The sequence below is a fragment of the Erinaceus europaeus genome, chromosome 4 (assembly GCF_950295315.1).
Source record: "Erinaceus europaeus chromosome 4, mEriEur2.1, whole genome shotgun sequence".
Taxonomy (NCBI): domain Eukaryota; kingdom Metazoa; phylum Chordata; class Mammalia; order Eulipotyphla; family Erinaceidae; genus Erinaceus; species Erinaceus europaeus.
In genome coordinates, this window is record NC_080165.1 from 139,647,053 (window position 1) to 139,668,840 (window position 21,788).

The 21,788-nt window shown below is 43.2% G+C and overlaps 1 protein-coding gene and 1 long non-coding RNA gene across 6 annotated transcripts in view; one reads left to right on the plus strand and one right to left on the minus strand.

Annotated features, from left to right (window-relative positions):
- LOC132538160 (uncharacterized) overlaps nt 1-17,039 on the minus strand; it is a 75,013-nt gene extending 57,974 nt beyond the window's left edge. For both annotated transcript variants that reach the window (XR_009549616.1, XR_009549615.1), the window contains exon 1: nt 16,820-17,039. This is a non-coding gene — a long non-coding RNA (uncharacterized LOC132538160). The remainder of the gene's footprint in view (nt 1-16,819) is intronic.
- Nucleotides 1-21,788, plus strand: part of FYN (FYN proto-oncogene, Src family tyrosine kinase) — a 265,390-nt gene that overhangs the window by 120,897 nt on the left and 122,705 nt on the right. The gene's annotated exons all lie outside the window — the stretch shown is intronic.

Here is a 21,788-nt window from a genome sequence, read left to right on the forward strand (position 1 = left end):
GTGTTTGTGCTCACATCTGTCTGTGTCTCCGTCTACCCTTGTGCTGTCCTCTGTGTTACAAGCTCCATTCTTTCCTCTTGCTGAAAAACCACACAGGGAGAAGCTGTTCTCCTTACTCTCCTAGGATAACCCCCAGCTTGGCTGGCTCAAGTGATCCTACCTCTGAAAGAGCCTGCTTCCGCCCCCATTGAGAGGGCTCCCTGAAACAGACTCTGTCTTCCCTAGAACCCACCACAGTCCTCTCCTGGCCTCCAACTGAGAGAACAAGAGAGAATAAACCACAGCAGGGAAGGAAAGGGAAGGAATTAAGAGGACTGAGCAAGCCCAGTAACAGTATTGTTTTAAAAAGAAAGAAAGGAAGCCTTTCCTTTTACTTCTCCATTAAATATAGGTCCCAGGTTTCATTTCTTTTCTTTTTTACCCCCTCCCTTCCAATTCTTCTAGATCTCAAATTTTGAAAGTCGCTAAGGAACTTACCATCTCTCTAGTTAAGTTTGATAAGTGATTGCGGGAGAAAGCAGTCCAATTGGGTCCTGACTTACAGAGGGAGGCTGTTCAGTTACGAACCATTTTTATTCTGCTAAATCAGAGGTTCCTCATGCTGTCATCTGCCTGCAAATTAGCCGGAGGCACAAGCTTTGCATTATGCAAAGTATTTATTCTCACAATTAATATGCTGGAAAGTGTGGTTTCTCACTTTTCTGCTAGTACAAAGGTTCTCAGCAGTGAACCAAATCACCTGGGGAGAGTTTACAAAGTTCCCAAGCCCCCTCCCTCCCCCTACTACTTGCTGCTCTTCCCCCCCCCCTCCAACTCTCCGCCCCCCCTCCCCACTGCCTTCTTTCAAACCAGACCTCTCCAGACCCAGGGCCTCCCCCCCCCCCCCAGCACTGTTAACCCCAGTGTCATCACTGTTTTATTACTTCCTCAGAGCTTTCTCACTAAAGGTCTTTTTTTCCCCCTTCACAAATTTCCAGTTGATTTTTTCAAAACACATCTTACTATTTTGTTGTGAAAACTTTTAAACTTACAGAAAATTAACAAGTGTAGGCTCTATACCTGTATTATTGTAATCACTTTTTCCCCCCTCCAGTCACTGGGGTTGTGTGGGCACTGCGAATACACCACTCCTGGTGGCCATTTTTTTTTATTCTCCTCCCCCCATTTAATTTGATAGGACAGTTTCGGGGTGTCTCTCTCCTTCTCCAACAGGGTGTCCTCCAGGGGAAAGGTAACGGGCTGGTTCTTTCTCGCTCACGACAGGGGTGACACGAAGTAAAAGACACCAGGGGACTCTTAGCGTGAATCTAGAATCTGAGTCCTTGAGTCCCAGAATCCTAGAGTCCGTTTATTAGCAAAATTGACATGAGTTAAATAGAAAATCAGTGGAGGTAATTATTGTTGCAATATGACAGAAATTACAGGTTTCTTAACAGTCAGCATGCCCCTAAGGTAGGGGGTTGGTATGACAAGAATTGATGAGATACAAGACAGTTATTCTCCATAACACAAGCAACTTAATTATCCAAAGGTATTTGAGAGAAGCATAGGGGTTAAACTTGTAGGGTGAGACAGAAAGAAGATGGATATCAAAAGGCCATATAGTTTGGAATTTCTCTTGTCTGGGGTCTGAGGTGTGTGATGAAGTGTGTGATAAGGTGTGTTCTTCTGTGATCAGAAGGTGACTTTGAATGAGTGAATCTGTGGCCATGTGGCCTGCAGTTAATGGAGGGAAGTACTGGGGTATCTGTGGGCCTGAGAGTCAAGAAGGAAAGAACCAAGTCTGAGTTTCCCCCCTTATGCTCAGCTCGGTTGAGAGAGACTTACCAAGAGGTTATCTTCTCAGACCTCCATCCAAAGATGGGGATGGTTCTCCCTAAGTTCTATCAGGCTCACACATGTTACCAACAGGACAGAGGGAACTTAAGAGAGGAGTGGGAGGCAGAGAGGAAGAGAAAAAAATCAGACACCAGCAGACCTGCTTCACTGCTTGGGAAGTGCCCCACTGCAGGTGGGGAATGGGGACTCAAACCAGGTCCTTGCACATAGTACTGTGTGCGCTTAACCAGGTGTGCCACTGCTGGGGGCAGCGTGGGCATTGTAATCATCTTTTCACCATTAGTTAGTTTTTGTTTCACAAAGAGAAAACATAGGGAGCCAGGTAGTAGCGCAGCAGTTTAAGTGCATGTGGCGCAAAATGCAAGTACTGGCATAAGGATCCTAGTTCGAGCCCCAGGCTCCCCACCTGCAGGGGAGTCGCTTCACAGGCAATGAAGCAGGGCTGCAGTTGTCCATCTTTCTCTCCTCCTCTCTGTCTTCCCCTCCACTTTTCATTTCTCTCTGTCCTATCCAATAACAACGACATCAATAACAACAACAGTAATAACTACAATAATAAAACAAGGGCAACCAAAGGGAATAAATAAATATTTTTTTAAAAAGAGAGAAAACATAGTCTGTAGACCTAAACATCAGTTAAATTCTGCCACCTTGTTGCATACAATCTTCACAGCACCCCTAGGGATTGTTAACACACATTTTATAACAGTGGAAACTAAAGCTCTAAGAAATTAGACACCTGCCCCAAATCTCCCAACTAAGGAAGTATTTGAGTAGGAATTCACACTTGAGTTGTCTGAGAAGCATGCTTCCCCATACCCACCCACCCCACCCCCAATGGCACCTTAGAAGAATATGGAGGGGGAGTTGGGCAGTAGCGCAGTGGGTTAAGCACACATGGCACAAAGCGCAAGGACCCGCATAAGGATCCCAGTTTGAGGCCCCGGCTCCCCACCGTTTCACAGAAGGTAAAGCAGGTCTGCAGGTGTCTATCTTTCTATCCCCCTTTCTGTCTTCCCCTCCTCTCTCCATTTCTCTCTGTCCTATCTAACAACGACGACATCAACAACTACAACAACAATGAAAAACAACAAGGGCAACAAAAGGGAAAATAAATATTAAAAAAAAGAAGAAGAATATGGAGGGGAAAAATGTGTAGTTGAAAATTCCACAGCATGCACAGATAGTTATGTGACAAAGCAAATAAGATATTGTTAGAAGCTAGATGGCTCTATATACAGGTGTTGATTGGCAAATGATCAAACAAATGATGTGGGGTGTTTTTCACAGTATCATGTTGTTGGGAAATTTCAGCAAAAGCATAATTTGGATAGTCATCAAACAGTGGACACAACCCACAAGTTATCTTCAGACACTTACCCTGTTAATGTCCATTCCCAAGAGACAGACCTGAAACTTGGTTGAATTTTAATATTCCTTGAAAATGTGTTTATTAAGTAGTTTATTTATATGATAAGACAGAGAGAAACTGAGAGGGGAAAAGGAGAGAGAAAGAGAGACATCTACAGCACTGCTTTACCACCACTGAAGTTTCGCCTCTGCAGGTGGGAGCTGGGAGCTGGAACCTCGGTCCTTACGCATTGTAACATGTGCACTCAATCAAATGCACCACCATTCAGCCTCCCTGAATTTTAATATTTTTAAATTTTATTTATTTATTTTCCCTTTTGTTGCCTTTGTTGTCTTTTTTTATTGTTGTTGTTATTGATGTCGTCATTGTTAGATAGGACATAGAGAAGTGGAGAGAGGAGGGGAAGACAGAGAAATGGAGAGAAAGAAAGACACCTGCAAACCTGCTTCACCGCCTGTGAAGTGACTCCCCCCTGCAGGTGGGGAGACGGGGGCTCGAACCGGGATCCTTATGCAGGTCCTTGCACTTTGTGCCACATGAGCTTAGCCAGCTGCGCTACAGCCCAACTCCCCCTGAATTTTAATCTTAACATGACAAGCCAGGGATAGAAATTACTTGGGTGGTGGAGGGAGGCCTGCAGTGGTATACTCAGTTGAAACACACACACGTTATCGTGTACCTGGATCCAGGTTTGAGCCCCTTCTCTGCACCTGCAGGGGGGAAAGCTTCACAAGTAGTGAAGCAAGTACTGCAGATTCTCTCTCTCCTTCTCTCTCCTTCTCTATCTACCATTTCCCTCTCAATTTATCTGTCTTGGGAAATTAAAAAAAAAAAAGACAAACAAAAATGGGAAAAATGACTGTCAAAAGCCGTGACTTCCTTGTGCAGCTACTGAACCCCGGTGATAACCCAATGGCTATAAATAAATAAATATTCAAAAAAATAAATTACTTGGATATGTACCTAATCAACATTAAGTTCTGTGGTCTTAAAAAACTTAAGATACAGAAGCCAGGCCTGCCCTAGGGCGGCTCCTCAGATGTGGGCCAGTAACTCACTGTTGCTGTTCCCGCGAGGCCAGGGCTCTGTCCAATTCTGCCCTCTAGGTCTGCTCACTTGAGAAGGAATCTTGCACTTTCCCAACGGAACATGGATGCATACAACTACAGTAATGCAGTTCCTTTGAGTAGAGGGACATAGTGATGGTTCACACTAGCTCAGAACCATAGAACTACCCACCCTGCTCCACTGAGTGATCCCGTCCACATTGATGGTGGCCTGGTCAGGCCAGAAACTGGGAGTCCTGGTTTGAGGCAGACACCTGAGGGCATGATCGGGGGAGTCCTGAGTGCATTTGGGCACTGAAGATGCTAAGTAACCAGCAGGCCACCTCTTCCGCTCCAGCAAACTTCCTCCTGGGTCCCAGGTGCCCAAGCTGAGCAGCCATTGGCATAACTCAACCTGCCCCTCATTGCTTGAAGCCAGGTGCTCCTGACCCACTGAACGCTCTGCTCTTCTAACTTTAACCTTCTAAGGAGAGTGGAGAGCCACTTGGGCTTGTGAAAGCCACCTCTCCAAAATCCTTCAGGGTCCCCACAAAATTAAATATGCTGTGGCCACACCAGGAGTCCAGGAAGTTTCTCACACCCAACCATTCCCAATGATTTCCAAAATTCCAACTGAATCTCGTTGAGCCCATGTGATGCAAAGTTGCTCAGACCATTATGCAGTGGCCCTTTCTTTACACCGGTCCTTGGGTTTTGCACCACTTGCCTTTAACCCGCTGTGCTACCGCCCGACTCCCGTAGTTCCCCTTTCTATCTGAGCAGAATTTCTAGCCCTCAGGAGTTCTCATGAGTTAAGGATACTATCAGCTTCCTTTTGCCTTCCTATTGCCCGGAGTCTTAAAGACTCCGGCCAATATAGGCTAGAAGGAACAGGAGCCAAGTCAGACCTGGACTAAATTCCAATGCTGTGATTATTTGCTATGAGACTCAGAAAGTTGTTTCACTTGTTTTGAGCCCAGATCACAAGATTATCATAAGGCTTGAATTCAGTTCAAACTTGTGAAGGTGCCTGGCTTAGTCCTGAACCCACAGCAAGTACCACCAAGTGGCGGTTTTCCTTTCCTCTCTCATGTTCGAGATAAGGGCTTATTTCCCTCCCACTGGCTGGAGGTGTGAACACGTCATCTTTTTCTATCTGCACATAGCAACACTATAGTTTTGTTATATTTAAAAAAAAAACACCCACTTTGTCTGTTGTTCAAGTTTGGGTTTTTAAAAGTTATACTACCAGACCTAGGTAGACACACACATTCCCATGTATGAAGACTTGAATTAAAGCCCCTACTCCTCACTTGCAAGGGGGAAGTTTCATGAGCAGTAGAGTAGTGTTATAAGGACCTCTTTTCTTTGTCTTTCTCCTTCTTTGTCTCTTCCTCTATCAAGAAGAAGAAGAAGAAAAAAAAAAAAGTACCAGAAACCGTGGAGCTATGCAAGCACCATGCCCCACAGCTAGAATCCTGGGAGCAGAAAGAAAATGGAAAGTTAGGAGTCAAGTGGTAGCACAGTGGGTTAAGCACACGTGGCACAAAGCCCAAGGACCGGTGAAAAGATCCCGGTTCCAGCCTTGGCTCCCCACCTGTAGGGGAGTCGCTTCACAGGCGGTGAAGCAGGTCTGCAGGTGTCTATCTTTCTCTCCCCCTCTCTGTCTTCCTCTCCTCTCTTCATTTCTCTCTGTCCTATCCAACAACAACGACATCAACACAATAATAACTACAGCAACAATGAAAAACAACAAGGGCAACAAAAAAGGAAAATAAATATTAAAAAATAAAAAAAAAGAAATCAAGAAAATGGAAAGTTATGCTACCTACTTGTTCTCTCAGATTGTGGACGTAGACAACAGCCCCTACGTGGAGCCTCCTTGAGTGAGGAGAGACAGAGGGTGGTGTGGAGACTATTTGGGCTGGTGAAACAAAGGATGACCAAACTGAGGCCAAAAGCAGAGACTGGCCTGCCTCTCTCTCATTCTCGCTCTGTCCCACTGCTTCCCCCCCCCCTCTTGTTCTCCCTCTGTCTCACTGCCTCCCTCCCTCTCGCCCTCTCACTCTTTTTAATCATCTTGTTGGGAGGGGGTAATGGTTTATAGTATGGATGTTAGCACTGTGTGATTTCTTATCTCTCTGTGGTGGCTTTATGTGTGAAATACTCTCGTCCTCAGTTTAGGTCCTTTTCCATAATCATTCAGCACACCAACACCCTCTCTACCTTCTCTCCCTCCTCCCCCAGAGTCCTTGTGTTAGTTTAGCACACCACACCCATCCTAAATTTCCCTTTCTGTCCTTGTCTCTTAAATTCTACCTATAAGTGAGGCCATCCAGCATTATTGTCCTTCTTTTTTTAGCTGATCTCATGTGACATGATTTTGTCAAGTTCTATCGAAGATGAGGCAAAGGTGTTCTCATCATGTTTGACAGCTGAGTAATATGCATATATACAGACACCACAGCTCTCTTAGCCACTCATCTATTGTTGGGCATGTGGGTTGCTTCCAGGTTTGGACTGTTAGAGACTGTGCTGCTGTTAACAGAGATGCATATAGATCTTTTTGCATAGGTGTCCCCCCCTTTGGATAAGTCCCCAGGACAGTAATTGCTGAATCATAGGGTAGGTCTACTTCTAGTGTTCTGAGAAATCTCTAGATTTCTTCCTCAGGGTTGGACTCATTTATATTCTCACCAGCAGTGAAGAAGTGTTCCTTTTGCCCTGAATCCTTGAAAGCTGGTCTCTCTGTCTCTTTCTCTCTCTCTCCCCTCTCTCTCTCCCCCATCCTCTCTTTCCTCTCTTTCTCTTCTCTCTCTCCTCCTCTCTCTCTTCTCTTCCCTTCTCTCTCCTTCCTTCCTTCCTTCCTTCCTTCCTTCCTTCCTTTTTTACTTTTTCTTTTATTTGATAGAACAGAGAGAAGTTGAGAGGGGAATACGAGATAGAAAGGGAGAGAGAGAGACACTTGCAGCACTTCTTTATTGCTCATGAAGCTTCCCCTATGTAGTTGGGGCCAAAGACTTGAACCCGGGTCCTTGTGCCCTCAACTAGGTGCTTCACCACCCAGCTCCAAGGCTGGCATTTCTAAGGACTAAGATGGCCACTTGGAAGTTTTGACTAGGGTGGTCCCTAGTGGAAGCTTAGTTGTACCACAATGAGTTCGAATGCCTGTGTTTCTGGTCACTTCCCTACAGTAAGCTGAAATACAGTGTTGCCCTCATGTGACTCTTTGCCCCCTTCCCTGGAGTGGTTCATTGATTGCTTCAGACAGGTAGACCACTGGAGCATTCCTTCCCACTCTGACTACAGCTGCCTTCCTCCTCAGATCACATCCCGCTAATATTCCATGTAGGCTCTCAACCAGGAGAGAGTGTTTGCTTCCTTTTGCATAGCAGACATGAAATCTGTTGTTGGCTTTGCAATTTAGCTTTGCTTGTGGAAACTTCCATCCTTAGTGCTGGCTTCTGAAGGCTGCAGCCATCCAGGTGCTGGGCTAAGGAACCTCTCTCCTCCACAGTTGCCTTTGCAACTTCTCAGCCCAATAGTTGGATTTCTTTAACTGTGAATGGATGGAAGAGAGCCAGAGTGTGGTGGCAATTAGAGGATTTCTTTCTGCAAGCAGTGCTGGTTTGCTCTCATTAGGTGTGTGGTGGTTCTTGCTCACTTTTATTTTCCATTTGGGGTTTTGGTTTTTCCCTCCCAGGTTGTATTTTGCTGCTGATTGCAGAAGCTTGTAAAATAAAGCTATTTAGTTCCTTATTATTTTGAATTAAATGTTGCACCTCAAGATGGAGCTTATGTGTATGATGATGATATTCTGCTACAAAAGAATTTCCATGTGTCACTGTCTGGACAGACACTCAGTGAAAGATCTACATTCTCAGTTGGAGTTGGAGATTTGAAAGACTCATTTCACACAACAGAGATAAATCAGAATACCTCTCTAATACATATGGTGCCGGGAATTGAGCCAGGGCACTCAAGCATGCAAGTCCTGCACTCTATTTGTTGACCAATTTTCCAAGCCACATTTTTTTTTTCTTCACACTATACCCATAGTCCAACCATGCTGGGGATAAAAATAACTGTCTTCTTTATATCTCTTCTCTTTCTGGTTTCAACCAGTCAGTTAAATACTTCAAACACTTTATATGCACTCTCCCAGAAGCTCGCAGTAACATTGAAATACTTATGGTAGATAAACATTGTCACCAGAAAGCTTCCAATGTAGCTGGGGAAGTAAGACCTACTGCTGTGAGTTTACTAGTGCTTGATACACAGAGGCTGGGGCGGGGGAGAAAGAGAATGAGAGAGAGATTAGACCAATGAATAATTAAACACTCCAAAGTCTGGGAAAGGAAGAGTTAGCAAGGAGCTGAAAGTCACAGGACCTGGGTAGGCACAAAACTTGTAGCATTGTCAGATTGCTTAGGAGTGAGACAAGAGAGGACCAAGACCCCCTTGGATTCTCTGCATTCAAGATTTATCAGCTACTAGTGTAGCAAAATGAGCACATTACAGGAGATCTCATAGCTATAAACTGAGCAGAATAAGCAGGTGAAATCCCATATTCTGCACGAAAGGATGGAAGATGCAAGAGGAAATGAGAGAACGGAGGAGGCAAGTGGCTAGACCAGAATGAAGAAGTTGCTTATAAGGTTATGGCCAGGAAATGTGCCTGCAAAGTCACCCCACCTTAAAAGTCTTGTCTCTAAGATTTGAGAGCCTAATGTGTTTTAGTCCTGTTACAGGAGCTGGCAGAAGACAATGGGAAGAATAAAGAGATAGAGACCCTCTGTACACAGGAAATAGGGAAATACACCCTCAAAATGATCAGGCCCTCTAGACAAACCAAGGAATTGAGAGGCCACCATAGACCTGAGGAACTAAGAGGAAGGCTTTTTAGAGGGGCTTGGCACACAGCTGAGCTGTGGGAACTGCACTAACAACTGTGTGAGAATCATCTTGGGAAAGTGGGAGCTTGGTGGAAATTATGTGTGGGTAGCACTGCTGTGGAAGGCTTGGAAGTCAAGAAACAGAACCAAAGAAGGTTGTTAATGTCTTATTGTCCTAAATGCTAGGCTAAGCTCTGCACTATCCCCTGCAGATGGTACGAAAGAAAATACCTCTTATATATTAAACTAGCACTTGACAGTTTGCTAAAACCTTTAAGAATCAATAAATTGTCAATTCTAATAATTGATCTGTTTCCCAGATGTTCCACTCAAACAATTGTATATGTATTTCTTCCTTTTCAATATTTCATCTTGTTTAAATCTATTTATTTGGGAGTTGGGTGGTAGCGCAGCGGCACGTGGCGCAAAGCACAAGGACTGGCGTAAAGATCCTGGTTCGAGCCCCCGGCTGCCCACCTGCAGGGGAGTTGCTTCATAGGCGGTGAAGCAGGTCTGCAGGTATCTATCTTTCTCTCCTCCTTTCTGTCTTCCCCTCCTCTCGATTTCTATCTGTCCTATCCAACAACAATGACAGCAATAACAACAACAACGATGATAAACAGGGGCAACAAAAGGGAACAAATAAATGAGTAAATAAATATTTTTTAAAATCTATATATTTTTTGTCTTAACCACCCTACTTGAGTGCAGTGTAGTATTAAATATAAGGTAATCTCACTTATAGGTGGAATATGTGGAACAAATCAGGAAAGGAAAATGCAAAGCAAACTTTCAACTGGACAGGGTGTGTTGCACCAAAACAGAAGGCCCTGGAGGAAGGAGTGTGTGTGTGTGGGGGGGGCAGTCTGAAAAGGATCTTGGGGTATAGATATGACCATATGCCAACAACCACACTGTCAACCACCAATCCCTTTCTCAAAAATGGGAAGGAGAAGGAAGTAGGAAGAACATACAGCCCTAGCTTTCTCTTGATTCTAGAGAGAAGACAGTTAACATTTCATCACTGAGAATGTCGCATATGTGCTATTGGGCTGTGGAAATACTTCTCATTAGGTGAAGACTTTCTGTTTGGGGTGGAGGGGCGGGTGGTGCTACACCTATTTGAACACACACACGCTACCGTGTGCAAAGACCCCAGCTCAAGACCCAACTCCATCTGCGGGTGGATATGGGGGGGAGGCTTCTAAGTGGTGAAGCAGGCCTGTTTCTCTCCCTCTCTTGCTCTAAGTCTCTACCTCCCCCCTCACTTTCTCTCTGTCCTATCAAGTAAAAAGAAAGGAAGGAAAAACCAGCCACCAGAAGCATTGGATTTGTTGTGCAGGCACCAAACTCCAGAGATAACCATGGTGGCAATAAAAAAAATGTTTTAAAAAGACTAATTTCTATCATAAATTTTGAATTTTATTTGTTTTTCTATGTCTATTGATAAGATGATAAGTTTCTGTGTTGTCGTTTTTTTAATTGATAATAGAGAAATTACCATTAGCATTTTTCAAAAGTTGAATATTTTTTTAAAAATATTTTATTTATTTATTAATGAGAAACATAGGAGGAGAAATTAAGAGCCAGACATCACTCTGGTACATGTGCTGCCAGGGATTGAACTCAGGACCTCATGCTTGAGAGTCCGATGCTTTATCTACTGTGCCACCTCCCAGACCACAAAAAGTTGAATCTATCTTACATCACTGGTAAAATTCCAAGTTAGACATAATATATTTTATGCACTGCTGGATTCAAGATGCTAAGTATGGTAGTGTTTGTATTTGTGTTGATATCTTAAGACTAGCCTATAATTTTTTCTCCCATTGTCCTTGCCTGACTTTGGTATTAAAGCTATTCTAGTGCCTCTCTCTCTCTCTCTCTCTCTCTCTCTCTCTCTCCCTCTTTAAATATATATCTACAACTTCGACTTTACTGTCTTAGGTCACCTAACTTTGGCTTTCATTTTCCTGGCAGAGGAACATAGATTTAACTGTTCTTTTTTTTTTTTTTACTTTTAAGGTTATAAGGCTATTTTTCTGAAAGTCTTCACCCCCCCCATTTTTATTGCTTTAACACTGATTTACAAAACTAGGAGTATAGTTTTACATCTGTACATATGTATGTGTGTGTACACAACACCTCAGCACACCCACCACCAAAGTTGTTGTGTCATCATGTCCCCTCCACCTCTTCCCCCTTCTGTTGCTCCCCCCCCCCCCCCCAATAAACATAGTTTTCACAGGATCGAAAACTAGCTTGGGTATTATTTCTTGAAATTCTTCATTGCACTGAAAATTTCAAACATAATAACATACACTGGTTTATCATATGCGCTGATGTTTAAGTCTCTGCCAAAATAGTTTCCATTCCTAATGTTTTGAGTAGCCATCAGTGTTTATCTTGACCCGTCTGAGTCCTTTGTCTTGTTTTCTTGATCTTTGCAAGCACTGGGCCCACTGTTCTCTAGGGAACAGAGGTTTTAGATTATATTACTTTCCTTTATTAGTTCCTTTACCTTCTTTCTTTGGGCTCATTCTTGTTTACTTTCTCTTTCTTGAGTTTAATACCAAACTATTAATTTCCAGTTGCCTTTCTCTTCTAGGCTAAAATTCAAGTATTTTCCTGTACAATATTAGTGAGACATGATAATTTTTCATATGGAACATTTTCATCATGATTACTTTGACTCATGAGTCTCAGTTTAAATTCCCAAACAAATTACTTTTTTTTTTTGTAATTTTCTTTTGGAGTCTAACTTTTAAAAACCGATTGCCAGATTGTCTTTTTTTATAATCCTAATTCAACAAAATTTATTGAAACTTTGTTCATGGCATAACTTGTGATCAGCTTTTTTTTTTTAACTTTTGATGAATTATTTTTATTTTACTTTAATGAGAGACAGAGGATAGAGTACTGTTCAGTTCTAGTTAATGGTAGTTTAGGAGGTTAAACCTGGAACCTCTGAGGTCTCAAGCATGAAAGTCTGGTGCTCAAACCACTGTACTATCTCTCCAGCCCCCATAAATTGCTTTTTTCTTTTTTTTTTTTGCCTCCAGGATTATTGCTGATGCTCAGTGCCAGCACTATGAATCCACTGCTCCTGGAGGTTATTTTTCTCATTTTGTAGCCCTTGTTGTGGTTGTTGTTGTTGGATAGGACAGCGAGAAATTGAGACAGGCGGGGAAGACAGAGAGGAGAGAAAGATAGACACCCACAGACCTGCTTCACTGCCTGTGAAGCAACCCCCTGCAGCTGGGGTGCTGGGGGCTCAAACCAGGACCCTTACAGTGGTCCTTGCACTTTGTGACATGTGGCGCTTAACCTGTTATGCTACCACCCAGCCCCCGCACCACCCCATGAATCTTTTAAAAAATATATTATCTGGTTGGGAGTAGGAAGACAAGATTTTAAGTATATCCATTATGTTAACTCTCTTCTTTTGTTCAAATCTCTCTCTCTCTCTCTCTCTCATTGTTATCCCATCAGTTACAAGAAAGGTAGTATGGAAACCTCTGAATATGTTTATCAGCTTGTCCTTTTTATTCTGATAATTTGCTTTATATGTAGCTGTAGCAAGTATCCAGGTAGAGTATTGAGGATCTTTTCACTGGCCTTGTCCTGTCCTCCGAATATGAATACCTTCCTTCAACTTCTAAGCAACTGTGAGCCTAGTTTCTCAGAAACTCTGGTCTAAAAGCACTTATTTTCAGATTACCTTGTTACCATCTACATTATGGACTATTTCAGGAGGTCAAAAGGAGATCCATTAGCTGCTATTATAACCAGTTTCAGCCTTCAGTGTCAAGATAGTCTCATCTTTGAGATGTTCTCATGACTAAAATGAGTCATAAATATATTCTTTCATATAAACAACCCTTCAGTTTAAAATACTTCCAATGTCTTTTCTAAGCTAAATAATGTAGTTTTTAATTAGTTTTTCCTAATATAATTACTAGACCTTTCAGCTTCCTAATTACTGTTGTCTTAACAAGTTCTAGATTTTCATCATAACTTGAGAAATTGTCAAATTATATCTACACGCAAAGATACACACACACACACACGGGTATGTGTGAATGTGTACATATCTTTTAAGGAGGGTTTTATTAGATAATTATTAAAGAAACCTCTCAAGTGCCAGAGAGAAAGCCCAGGGGTAGTGCATGGGACTTGTAAGGAATCCATTTCAGGCTTAACACCCAGCACTACCAATAGCCAGAGCTGAGTGGTACTGTGGTCAAAAGGAGAGAGAAAAGAACCCAGTCAAGAAAATACCCAGGGGGTCGGGCGGTGGCGCAGTGGGTTAAGCGCACGTGGCGCAAAGCGCAGGGGCCGGCGTAAGGATCCCGGTTCGAGCCCCCGGCTCCCCACCTGCAGGGGAGTCGCTTCACAGGCGGTGAAGCAGGTCTGCAGGTGTCTATCTGTCTCTCCCCTTCTCTGTCTTCCCCTCCTCTCTCCATTTCTCTCTGTCCTATCCAACAAGGAATTGCGTCAACAAGGGCAATAATAATAACCACAACGAAGCTACAACAAGGGCAACAAAAGGGGGAAAAAATGGCCTCCAGGAGCGGTGGATTCATGGTGCAGGCACCGAGCCCAGCAATAACCCTGGAGGGGAAAAAAAAGAAAAAATACCCAACACTGCAGGTAGAACCTACTGACCCCGCCCTGTAATGATTTCTTTCAAGGGAAACAATTGAAAGTGAGAGACGATGACTGTTGCCTGTTGTTCTTAAGCGTGTAAGTCACTATCCATATGATACTTCTCCGGCAGACAGCATGCTGGGTGAGGAGGGAGAACAAAGCACAGAAACAAATCTCCTGCTTTAAAAAAAAAAAAAAAAAAGGTCGGGTGGTAGCACAGCAGGTTAAGTGCACATGGCACAAAGCGGCAAGGACCGGTGTAAGGGTCCCGGTTCGAGTCCCCGGCTCCCCACCTGCAGGGGAATCGCTTCATAAGCAGTGAAGCAGGTCTGCAGGTGTCTATCTTTCTCTCCCCCTCTCTATCTTCGCTTCCACTCTCCATTTCTCTCTGTCCTATCCAACAACAACATCAATGGCAAAAATAACAATAATGACAACAACAAGGACAACAAAATGGGAAAAAAATGGCCTCCAGGAGCAGTGGATTCATAGGGGCAGGCCCTGAGCCTCAGCCTCAACTTTGTTTGGAATTCACACTGGCTTGCGTTCCATGTTTCCAAAAGAGAATGAAAAACTTGCTCTACGTTTGCTGATTTGAAGGAAGTGTCATGTGGTGAAGTGCAGAGCTCACATTTTGTACAGCAGGGTAGATAGTAAGAGGTGTCAGAAGAGCTTGTCCATTGTGGGAACAACACCCTACTGTACTTGTAGGGACTCTGTGGTAACAGGGCTGAGCTGAATAAAAGTGCTTTTTGACCAGGGTTTCTGACGCACCATAGCCCAGCCCCTACATTTTAAAAATAATATTTGATGTTATTTTATTTTTCAAGACATTTTCTATTTGTAAGGAATAGTAGTTTAGAAGACTATAAGATTACATGGTATAGGTCCACATCGTAGCCCCCTCCCTCCCAGTGATAATCACTGTAGTTCTCACAGAGTCCTAGTTAGCTTCTGGGTTGTTTGTTTTGCAAGTTAATGTGTTTCAGTTCTCTAGACTCCACATATGAGGAAATCCATCTGTCAGTTCTCTTTCACCTTTGTACAGATTTCACTAAGCATACTTAACTCCATCCATTTTTGTCCCAAAAAACGCAGTATTATCATTTTGATTAAAGAGCAGTATTCCACGGAGCACATATCCCATTACTGCTTTTCCCAGTCATCTGTCTGCCCTTGGGCATTTAGGCTACTTGTACTCTCTAGCTATTGTGAATAATGCAACTATGAATGTTGGGGTGCATATGCCCCTTCAAATTAGTGTTTTTAGGTTCTCTGAATAAATGTGGTGTTTCTGGATCACAAGGTCCTTCCGCTTGTATTTGCTTAGGGACTCTCCATACAGTCTTCCAGAGGGCTACGTAAGTTTGCATTCCCAACTTATTACATTTCTAACTGGCATCTCTCTCATTGTCTGAAATTTTATTATCGTTGCAATAATCTAAAGACTCAGAGGTTTAGACTTGCCAAGAGTAGGTAGATGGAACCTCTCTGGTTTGGCAGCTTCTTAACTATCTGCTTTCTGTTAACCTCCTTACTTAACCTCAGGGCAGCACCCCCTCAGATCACCTGCAGAATCTTCCTCCGCCTTAACAAAGCTGTGTTTGTGGGGTAAAACACCTTTCCCCAACATGTTTATATTTAGATCACCCACATTTCTCAGTGTTTCTGGAACCTCAGTTTAAGTGAGGCTAGTGCTCCTAATGCTACATTTCAGTAAATATATTAGGTTACACTGGCATTTAAAAAGCCACGTCAAACAATTCTTATTCCTTTCAGCTAATAACACACACACACACACACACACACACACACACACACACACACACACACTTTTTTCACACATGCTACTTCTAAACCACACATTCTCCCATCCTGCACCTAATGCATTTTTCTTTCATTCAGCTCTCACATCTCCCTTTTCTAATTTTCTGTCTGTCAGCTATTTGAGATGAATCTCAGACAGAGCTTGGACTCTCTGACCTATCAAACTTGCTTTGTGTCTTGAGATGGCTACTTAAAATATTTTACATCCCTCTAACTTTGGTTTGCCTGGGTGTTATCAGGCACATTTACACGCCTTTATCTAAGAGAGTAAAGGTGTTAAGAACTCAGAGCCCTCTAGAAGGTCATGCATGGACTCAACAGTTGAGCCTCATGAACTTCATTGCCCTCATAGCCACCCCACATTTTCCAGTCTTAGTCCCCCTAAATGAGGACATCTTCGATGATGTGTTGTTAAAGTCTGTAAGAATTACATTCCTCTGATCCTTGTGCAAATAGAAAAAGGACTAAATATTTCTCCTATCTTGTAAGATGGGTTAGACCAAATACTACAACATTTAAATACAGTCTTTTCTTTTTCATCTGACACTCCATGACTTTTTCCACAAGCCAAGTTCTGTCATAAGATCAATTAACATTGAGATTTCAAATGCAGAAAGGAAACTGAATTTCATCTGGTGCTGTTTTTACCTGTATTGTGGGCATTCGGTGTAACAGTTTCTATAGTTTATGCGAAACAAGTCTCCCAAGTCATAACTATCAGTTGTTAGCTCTACCTCTCCATCCCATCTTTATCTCCTCCCTCTCTCTCTTCCTCTGCTCTCCCTCTCTTTTCCCTCTCCCTCTCCCACTCCCTCTCCCTCTCCCACTTCCTCTCTCACTCCCGCCCCACCACCAGAGTTATCATTGGAGCTTAATGCCTATACTATAAATCCCCTACTCCTGGTAGCCATTTTTTTCTTTTTTTTTCCTTATAATTTTTATCAGATAAGCCAGAAAAGAAGTTGAGAAAGGAGGGAGAAACAGAGAGGGAGAGAGAAAGAGAGACACCTTCGGCACTGCTTCACTGCTTGTTAAGTGGACCTCCTACAGGTGGGCAATGGGGCCTCGAACCCAGCTCCTTAAGCTTGGTATTATGTGCACTTAACCGAGTGTGCCCACCTGGTCCCACCACCTCTTCTCTAAATCAAGATTCAGCAGCTGTGGATTCCACCGCTAAGCCTGCTCCTTACCTGAATATGCATCTCTCAAGTACTCCCTTATCTGATCCTCCTATTAGGGTATTGCCAGGCCAAGTTTCTCCTACTCAGAACTCTCCAGGGCCGTGTCCCCACACTTCAGCTTAAATCAGGTCTTTTTCCCTTGGCTGGGCCATCTGCTCAGAGTAGCCACCGCCCACTTCTCAAATCCTATGCCACCTAGTGGGCTTTTACTCATCCCTGAATGCCTTCCATACCTCCCCACCACCTGTCTCTACCAAATGAATGTTTCTGTGGTCAGGAGTAGCTCAGTCCATTCTAAATTTAGAAATCTTGCTCCTCTCTCAGTAAGCTAAATGTTCCTCAGCAAAGCCCTGTTGATCTCTTTGTTGGAAGTGATTTCTTTCTCATATTAGTTTCTGTTAGTGCTCTTAACTTCCAAGTGACAATTGTCTTGTGTAAAATTATTTGGGTTCTTGTATTGAAAGTTACTCCAGGGCTGGATGGTAATTTATTCACTTTGGTAGCTTACCCAAGGCCAAGATTCTAGTAGATGATGAAAACAGAAGTGTAGGGTAGAGCGGGGAGAAAGAAAGGGAGAATGGCATTGAGACCCAAGAGAGGACAGTTTGGGCAGGGGTAGAGAACATAATGATTATGCAAAGAGGCTTTCATGCCTGAGGCTCTGAGATCCCAGGTTCAGTCACCATTAACCAGATCTAAGCAGTGCTGTGGTAAAATAAAAAAAATTAATTTAATTAAATTTTTTTTTCTTTTTCTTTTTTTTTATAAGAATTTTCTTTTTTTTTTATTTAAGAAAGGATTAATTAACAAAACCATAGGGTAGGAGGGGTACAATTCCACACAATTCCCACCACCCAATCTCCATAGCCCACCCCCTCCCCAGTAGCTTTCCCATTCTCTATCCCTCTGGGAGCATGGAACCAGGGTCGTTGAGGGTTGCAGAAGGTAGAAGGTCTGGCTTATTATAATTAAATAATTTTTAAAAAGAGAGAGAGGACAATTTGCCAAGATGACAAAATGCGGTTAATAGAATAATTTATCAGTTCCCAAGTTCAAAATCAAGCTATTTGACCAAGATTTTTTTTTTAATCTTTATTTATTCATTAGATAGAGACAGTCAGAAATCAACAGGGAAGGGAAGATAGTGAGCGAGAGAGAAAAAGAGACACCTGTAGCCCTGCTTTACTACTTGCAAGGCTTTCTGCAGGTGGGGAACTTTCCCAAGAATTCTATCCCATAGTTTTGTTTTATTTATTTATTCTTTGGTGGTGGGGGAAGCATTAAGAATATACATCTAATTTTAAGAATTAAAGTCTGCATTTAATTGTCTCCTACATTACACATGTGTCACACCTTTTATCCTCAGCTGTACCAGTATTGGGAAATCTCATGGTGGGCTTCTCCCATTGCTCAAGCTTCAGAAATTATTTGAAACAAGAAGACACTACCAATTTTAAACACATGTCCCACACAGTGTAAAACATCTGCAGTCCTATTGGAAGCACTGGCCTTTCAGCTTTGAGTTATCAGCTTTCCATTAATAGAGTAGTATACTTAAGTTGTCACCAGATTCCATTGTCTTTCAGAAACAGGTGGGGGTCTTGGTGTTAAAATATGGATGAAGTCCCAGGACACAATGGCTAGCCCATCTTCAGAAAATGAGTCTGGTGTTCTCATGTTGTTGAGCCAGATGTTGTTGTGCGCGGGCCGCGGAGAAGAGAGAGGGCGTCCAGAGCGAAGAGGAAACACAAATCTTTATTTGCGCTGGCACCTCAGAGTTGGGTGCTAGAGAAGCAGGTTGGGCCACGTGGAGGTAGCAAAAATGGCCGCCTCACGCAGTAACCTTTCCTGCGTCTGAACACCGGAGTGAAGTGCTGGCAGGCAAGAGAGCGAGGTGCGGAAAACGAAGGGTTTTTATAGGAGTAGCTTTCACGAGAATGGGAAGGGGGAGGAGTAACCATAGCACTCCAGGATAGGGTGATAACTATCGTGAGAATGGGAGGGGGAAGGAGTAACCAAAGCACTCCAGATATCCAGGGATATAGACAATGTCCTGAGGGCATAACATGGTGGAACAGGCACTCCCAGAATGTCCCAACTCTCACAGGGGAAAACATGGCAGATGTGAATGCATCTGCACAATTTCCCAGCATCTCCCCCTTTCCTTTTATCGAATGCCCAGGGCAACAGTGTGTAAAGTCTGTGAACTACTCAGGGTCAGTCTATGTAAAACCAGCAACGTGAAGGGAAGAAAGCTGCTGTAAAATTGTCTAAAGTGTCCAAAGGGTATACCAGCAAGTCCGATAAAAGTCTCAGTCCAAAGTAGGTGACTAGGGGGAGAAATGGCAGGGGATGAAATGCTGCATGAGGAAGGTCAGCCTCTGGAATTCTGCTTTTCTGTAGACAGTGAGCTGGAACCGCCAAAACGTGACAGGTCCATGCAAAAGCAGGAAAGGCAGACAGGCAGTAAAAAGGTTCTGTCCTTGGAGTCTGTGAATCAGATTCTTCAGATCGCATCAGGTGACATCTAGGGTTTCGGGGGGGGGGGTGCCACTATAGTCGTGCGATCTAGTGGGTGATGTCAGGGTGTGCAGGGGTACAGATGTTTTTTTTTTTCTGGGATTCCTGTGGAAGAAACACAAACAATCTGCTTCTCGTGGTTAGCAGGGCATCTGATTTGAATGCTTTATAGAAAAAGAGGTTTGGTGCCTTGACCAACTACTCAGTAGTTTTTCCTATTCATTTATGATTATATTTTATATTATTTGTCATGGTAGTCAGCTGTTATCTGGAAGGTCCTGGGTGATTCATGGGGAAAAAGAACTTATCTTTTAACAAAGACTCCAAGGTGTAGGGAAGCGGGAACTATCTTATCCCCCCCCTTTTTTTTTATCTTGCCTTTGTTGCCCTAGTTGTTTTATTGTATGTAATTATATTGTTATTGCTGATTTTGTGGTCATTGGATAGAACAGAGAGAAATGGAGAGAGGAGGGGAAGACAGGGGGAGAGAAAGACACCTGTAGACCTGCTTCACCGCCCATGAAGTGATTCCCATGCAGGTGAGGAGCCGGGGGCTCAAACTGGGATCTTCAAGCCAGTTCTTGCACTTAGCGCCAACTGCGCTAAACCTGCTGCACCACCTCCTGATACCCAGGAACCATCCTTTAACATAAACTCTATGGCCATGCCAATAGCACCTTGAGGGCACATGTGGCTCCCCACATGTCCCCCTGTCTTATATCATGTTTTGATGTTTGGAGGACTTTGTTTTGTGGCAGGGTGGACTGTGCCTGACTTAGGTTGGGGATCAGCCTTCCGTCTTACCCGTCATTGGAACACCTGGTCATTTTTGCCCAGTAGTACCAGGTGCCCTGTCTTAGGTTAACTGGATAGCGCTAGTTTCCTCTTACCCATCATTGGCTAGCCATCCCTCTACATGGTAGACGTTTTGATGAAGGGGGGAAAGTCCTCCACAGCAGCTCTATATTCTGCTATGTCCAGCCTATGATAGTGAGTTTGTATAGGTTGCATCTTTATGGCATCAATCTGTTGCCGCAAAAGGCCATGAGCTTGTTAAGAATTATAGGACCGTGGTCTGGGAGGTGTCGCAGTGGATAAGGCATTAGACTGTCAAGCATGAGGTCCCAAGTTCGATCCCTGGCAGCACATGTACCAGAAAGATATCTGGTTCTTTCTCTTTCCTCCTCTTTTTCTCACTAATAAATAAATTAAAATGTTGAAAAAAAAGAATTATAGGACCTATTGTGAGCAGAAGAAGTAAAACAAACTAGGGTCCTACAACTAAGGGTAGACAGGTAAGGAAGGGGGAATGTATCTATTGTATGAAGAGGTGGGATCATATCTCAAGTCTAAGGGAAGCAGTCAGTGGATGTGATGTCTAGGGGAACAGCCATTTGTCTTTGGGGGTAGTAAAGGATGTCCGTGGCATGGGTGATGTTATAAAGGGAAACATCTTTAAATTGTTGGCTGACAAAGGCATGGCTTATGGTGGCAAGACAAGATACCCCAGTTAAGTTTACAAGAATATGTGAATGTTGTTAATTCACATAGGTTGGATATGGAGGAACTTCTTACAATTTACTACCTTACCATATGAACAGATGATTCTTCATAGGAAGGCTTGATAGCTGTACTCACTTGTGAAAAAAAAATAATAAAACTTGTAACAAGTTAGAGGTTTACTATAATTGACTTTGGACTATAAGCAGACTCATGTTACTTAGAGAGTTATGTTAGTGACAATGTTAGTGACAATGGTTTTAACATTTAGAGTACTCTGAGCAGATGGGTCATACAAAAATTTTTGGTCATTCAACACACTCACAAAACACAACTGGCCATTCATAACATAAGACATTCAGGGAAGAGGTAGGAGAGAGGGCTCTGTGAGCCAACTTTTGTAGATTCTGCCATGTCATATTATATGGATCCTGGGATGTATCCTGCGGCTAGTCCTTTTGTATTTCTTGTTCTTCAGGGATAACAGTGCCATCATGAGGGTATTGTCGGACATGGCGGGCAGGAACCCTGACAGGTTTAGAGTAATTATGAGGGAAAATGCATGCAAAACCTCTTCCCATGGTCAATAGAGGGTCAGGCCCTTTCCAAATTTTATCAAGTGGGTCTTTCCATTTGACCTTAATAGATGGGAGAGTAGATGGTGTTTGCCAGTGAAGAATAATAGGAGATAAGTCCGAGTTATTGTAAATATTAAAGAGATTTAACGTGGTTAAGACTTTTGCTAGCTGGATATTGGGGGGGGGTACATTCCTCCTTTATCTTTATTTAATTGAGCCTTAAGGGTTTGATGGGCCCTCTCGACAATGCCTTGTCCCTGTGGATTATAGGGTATGCCTGTGGTCTGAGTAATGTTCCAGAGGGAACAAAAATCTTTAAATTGTTTGCTGGTAAACACAGGTCCATTGTTAGTTTTCAGTTGAAGAGGTAAGCCCATCAC